This window comes from Megachile rotundata, chromosome 2, assembly GCF_050947335.1.
Source record: "Megachile rotundata isolate GNS110a chromosome 2, iyMegRotu1, whole genome shotgun sequence".
In the NCBI taxonomy this organism is placed as follows: Eukaryota; Metazoa; Arthropoda; class Insecta; order Hymenoptera; family Megachilidae; genus Megachile; species Megachile rotundata.
This window is the reverse complement of record NC_134984.1, coordinates 4,323,805-4,329,804: the sequence shown is the minus strand read 5'-3', so window position 1 is coordinate 4,329,804 and position 6,000 is coordinate 4,323,805.

Genomic DNA, 6,000 nt, shown 5'->3' with positions numbered 1-6,000 from the left:
GTCCCACGTAAATGCGTGGCTATGGCCGAGAAACTTAACTATGCGTTCCGCGAAAACAACTGATAGAGCCGAGAAATGCGTACATGTGTGCATTAGGGTGGCCCTTATGTTTCGACTTCCGATTTTTTTTGGTCTCACCCCCTAAAATTGTGACACTTGATGAAAAAATGATAATGTCAAAGTTTCAACATGATTGGATAACAGGAACCCGTGCCGCAATCGAGTTGAAATTTGCACGATTTCAGGTTATCGTCGAATATGTTAGTGGTCTTTTATTTTATAAGTATCAGTGAATATTTTATAATGAAAATATCATTTTTTACATATATAATTTTAGTGTTGGTATATTTTAAAAAATATACAAAAGATTAATGAATCTTACCGCTAATGTTAGTATGAATCTCATTCTGTAGTTGCTGAAGAGGTCATCTCGAATACGAAAACTAATCTCCTTATCAGTTAGCCATTAGAGATCTTATGTAAAATAAAACAAATATTTCAGTATTAAAAAAATGTATAGTAGGTGCTCTGCATAGTAGATATACAAAAAGATTCTCGGCAGTGGTGAATATTACCGAGTTTTACCTGACCAAGGGATCAGGTAAGAAGTACCGCTTTTTAAAAAATTTCAAAAAGCTTGGCCTAAGATTAATTTATCAAATTTTAAGACATGTATACAAGATTCTTATGTTTATGGAAAGCTCCAGGATGTAGAAGAAAAAATAAATTTTTGCTTGTACCATTTACGACAAAAGCAGTCGAGAGATAATTACAAAGAACTTTTGAAGTTGATGATAATTTTTCTTGGCGGATCTCTTCCACGAGCAAATACTTTTCATGTCCCTGGAGCTTTTCATCATGCTAAATGGATGGCTAAAGCAATTTACGTATTAAAAATTTATTTATTCCGACAAGAATTTTATTGAATAGTAACGAAATCATAGGGATAAGTGATATATCTATTTTTTTAGCTAATTTATACATTCAAGCCTGGATGAATGCACCAATTCCCATAAAAGCGCCATTACAAGATCTGAAATTCCTACAAAATCTATTGCTACAAAATCAAATCTACAATTGATAAGAATATTGCTAGAATTGGAATACGCAAATTTTCTAGCCATTTATGGTACCTTGCATCCGAGAACGTGGCATTATCCTTTTTCGATGAAACGATACCATTAAACACAAAAAAGAAAATGATTAAGGCTCTAAGAAATAATAATACAGAATATTCAGTCAAGAAACTTGTAATACTTCCGGAAAACGTACAAAATTATGCAAACATGAATATCGATAGCTTCATTTCTACTGAATCCAAAAAATGGTTTAACAGGTTCGATATACCTACTGATTTCTTAGATAAGGACCCTTCCTTGTGGGATAATGATATTTCATATCAAAAAGGTTTAGAAATTCCAAGAAATTTAAAAGTGGTAAACGATACCGCTGAACGTGGTGTTAAACTTATATCTGAATACAATAATCTGTTGACCAGAAATGAAGAAGAAAAACAATACATTTTACAAATAATTGAGAATTATAAAAGCTTTTATCCTGATGTAAGCAAATCTACATTAACACAGAACATATAATAAACGCTACGTACAATTTAATAATAGGCTAATTTATGAGACATAACTGAAATTCCACTAAAGAATATTTTGCTTATAAGTATTTAAAAAAATTTGTTTATAAGTGTTAATACAGTCGAGATTATTAAAAAATTTATCAACTTTTGTACAAATTATATACAGCTCCCAGTTGCCCAACCGTCGCATTCTTCGATAACTTAAAAGTTACGTTTATGTGTAAATGTATTGTATGTAAATATGTATGTGTTGTAATTGTATGCAAATGCTAGTATTACACGTGTAAAAAATTATATTTTCATTATAAAATGTTCACTGATACTTATAAAATAAAATACCACTAACATATTCGATGATAACTTGAAATCGTGCAAATTCCAAAACTTCAACTCGATTGCGGCACGGGTTCCTGTTATCGAACCATGCTGAAACTTTGACATTATCATTTTTTCATCAAGTGTCACAATTTTAGGGGGTGAGACGATGAAAAAATCGAAAAAAAAAATCGAGCTCTATAGCTAAGGGCCACCCTAGTGTGCATGCACGTAAATCTGTGCATGTACATATGTATAATATGTCCAGAATTTGACTTGGAATGCTATGAACGAAAACCGCGTTTAAGCAGAAACATACGCTGGCAATTTTTAATGCCTATTCTGGCAGGAGCTCGGCCCCGCGGTACGGTTCACTTCGAACCGTCCCGTCCGCAAAGGGCTAGATAGACCATAGTTACATTCTATACGCACTAACACCTACTTCGCGGCGTGCTGCCGAGTTATATGTATAGAAAAAGAAATAGTAAATGTATAGTAATGTATAGAAAAAGAAATACTACCTAACGAGTAAGTAATAGAAATTACTTCATTAGGAAATAGAAATTATTTTATACTTTTTAGTGTGTGACGTGGTATTTTATACCCGTCACAAGGAGCCTCCTCGGGAGACCGGACGGGTCATAGGTCGCAGTCAAATACCGTCTAGAGAGAGAACGAAGCGCGTATACTATCGTAAGAACAAATTCTGCCGCTATACTATTTCATATGTACCGCCGGAGAATGACGTCACGGTCAACGAAGGAGCGACGTACGTCGAGGGAAAACGCCGCTGCTCTGCCGCTACCCCGCTCGGACCCTCCGATAGACGAAGAGAGGCAGCGGAGTAAGAGGAGTGATTCCAGCGAGAAACCGACGCACGCCGAAGGAAAGTGCCGATTCCCTGCCGCTTCCCCGCTCCGGCCCTACGATAGAAGAAGAGAGGCTGCGGAGACGGAAGAAGCCCTGCCGAAGAAGACTTCGATAGAATTCGGAAACTCCGGCAGAGGGTGGGGGTAGGCTACGAGGTGTCCTAATACCGGCGTAAGGGCTCGCGGATCCTTATTCTGTATTCGGCATTTGCCTTAGTTTGTTTCGAAAAAGTCAATAGCGTTCCGTGAGGAAAAAAAACTACTTCCCGCATCCCGAGCTGCCGCCACGTGTTTGGACACCTTGGTAAGCCCCCTCAATTACCGCCATATAGTTGTAAAGAGCGCGAAATCGAGATCGTCATATCGTGGGTTGTAGATCACCTGGCTTGCCATTCACGGGCAGGTTCTGCAAAGTGTGACCGGAGTGGCTTTGTATCGTAGGGAAATTAGCTTAAGTTAGAAGGGTAAAGAAACCCGGGGGCCCCTGTCCGGGACGGTCGCGGATCCCGACGTCCGGACTTTTTCGTGTCGTCGAGAGATCGCTTCTCGATCTCTCGAATCGCCACTCGGCCGGATCACCGAACCTGTACCGGGGAATGGTACAGCGTAAGCTACAATTAAAGTATCGTCTCGAGTAGGCCTTTGACAATATTGTACCCTCCCACGTCTCGATTTCGCGAACTCTTGGTACGGGAGTAGAACGTAAAGTGTATGTTTGTCGTACCGGACATTTCTTGTTTGTCGCGTAACTTCTCGCTTTCTCTCTCTAGACGGTCGCCGATACAGAATCGTTCCGCGTGTAGAATTAAATCGCGTCTCGTATAAAACTAAGTGCGTTAGATTCCGTTGCGTTTAGTATAATTGCGTTACGTCGCATCTCGTCGCGTCCCGTCGCGTCTCGTCGCGTCTCGTCGCGTTTCGCCGCGTTGCGTTCCGTTAGAATAATTGCGTCGCGTTTGGTTAAGTATTTGCGTTGCGTTTCCGTTAAATTAGTTGCATCGCGTACCGTTCCGGGAATCGAGGAAATATCAAAGATTGTATTCCGCTTAGGAACTTGCATATTTCGCTTCCGTGGTTAAAATCTCGCGGAGATCGTATCTCGGCCTTCCGCCGAGAACGTTACGGTCAAATCAAATTCCGATACTGGATCACACTGTACGCCTAGGTTACTTAGATATTAAATAAAACACCGCTGTTAACAAATACCGCTAACTTGAGGTTTCTCGCGAATTATCCCGAATCACGTACTCTCGTCCGCCTCCGCGTCTAGCTCCTTTACCCTTAAAGAATCCCGCCACTCTACCCTTGCGTTCGGATACTGAGCTACCGAGCCGTTCCGCCGCCGATTCGAATCTTCCGCGTTTTTCCGAGATCGACATAAACGATTTTCCCATCTTCCCGCTATAGAGTCTCGTTTCGCGTCTAAGTTCTTTATCGCGACGCTGAGAAGCGTCTGGCGCCCAATTATCAAATAAAATAAAGCGATATCGAACGGGTTCGGATCGGGCGCCGAAGTGCTACGCACTCGCGAATCCGCGGAGGCGCCGCGGCGGTCATCGTCGCGGGCACGGTCAAGAGGGGCCGATCGAGAATTCGCGAGCGAAGCGGGGTCGCGGGCCGTTACCGAGCTAGCCGCGAAATACCGTGTAGCAAGTGCATTTCGAAGTCGGCGTATTTTTTTTCTAAAAATTATTTTATTTCACACTTTTTATCGGCCGGCAAGACGTGTTTGTAGAAACAGTAGAAAATCGGCGACTGCATGTTGACTCATACACCACCAGAGACACGGAGGCATACGTAGAATTCAATATATTAGTAACAATAGTTTTTCGCTAATAACTCAAAAACTAAAGCTTCCCTTTAATTGCGGATAAGGAAAAAGTTGTTCAGAATCTTGCCCCTGATAACATATTAAAAGGACATGAAAATCGTCCAAAGTTGATTTCAAAACTTTTCAACAATTTTTCGCTAATACAGTAAAGACTGGATAACTGCAACAAAATCGGGACCCAAGCGTTGCAGTTATAGAGTCGAGGTGTCGATTTTGTGTTTACATTTGGCTCGAGCCGAGCGCCGAACGTAGAAAAGGACAGAGACTGAAAGAGAGAGAGGTCCGAGGAAAGAAAACAATCGGCAGAGACGTATCGATGTGACAACACTAATGCAACAGTAAAATTTTTTTATTTTTTGGTTTTGCTAAATATTACTTTTACCAATGTAATTGTGAGATTCTCCTGATCAAAATAAGACCAAACACGGCATAATTTGAACAACATTTGTTTATGTAGCAATATTGTTTGTTTTTTCGAGTGTATTGAGGTGCGATTTTATATGGAACCAAAAGACCATTATGCACCCGACTTTACTAAAAATTTAATTTTTAATTCGCTCTCTGTCCTTTCCTACATTTAGCGGTCGACGCGAGCCAAATGTAAACAAAGAATCGACACCTCGACTCGATAACTGCAACGCTTGTTCCCGATTTTGTTGCAGTTATCGAGTCGAGGTGTCGATTCTTAACTTTTAAATAGCCTCTCTCGTTCGCTCTCTGTCCTTTCCTACGTTTAGCGGTCGACGCGAGCCAAATGTAAACAAGGAATCGACACCTCGACTTGATAACTGCAACAAAATCGGGAACAAGCGTTGCAGTTATCGAGTCGAGGTGTCGATTCTTTGTTTACATTCGACTCGCGGCGACCGCTAAACGTAGGAAAGGACAGAGAGCGAACGAGTGAGGCTGTTTAAAATTAAATTTTTAGAGAAGTCTGACGAGTAATAGTCTTTTGGTTCCATACAAAATCACGCCTCCATACACTCGAAAAAACAAACAATATTACTACATAAACAAATGTTGTTCAAATTATGCCGTGTTTGGTCTTATTTTGATCAGGAGAATTTCACAATTACATTGGTAAAAGTAATATTTAGTAAAACCAAAAAATAAAAAAGTTTTACTGTTGCATTAGTCTTGTCACATCGATACGCCGGTTCGGATTACATTACATACGCTGCTCGCTCGTCAAGTGTCAAAATTCAAGGGGGATCCCCCTAAGTGGTGGGGATAGTAACGTTGCAGTTATCCAGTCCATCGTTTGTCGCAGTTATCCAGTCTTTACTGTATCTCGAAAACTGAACCTTTCCGCGAAATTTGTATATGAACAAAATTGTTCAGAATCATGTCCGTGATAAGATATTAAAAGCGCACTAAAATCGAGAAAACTTTAT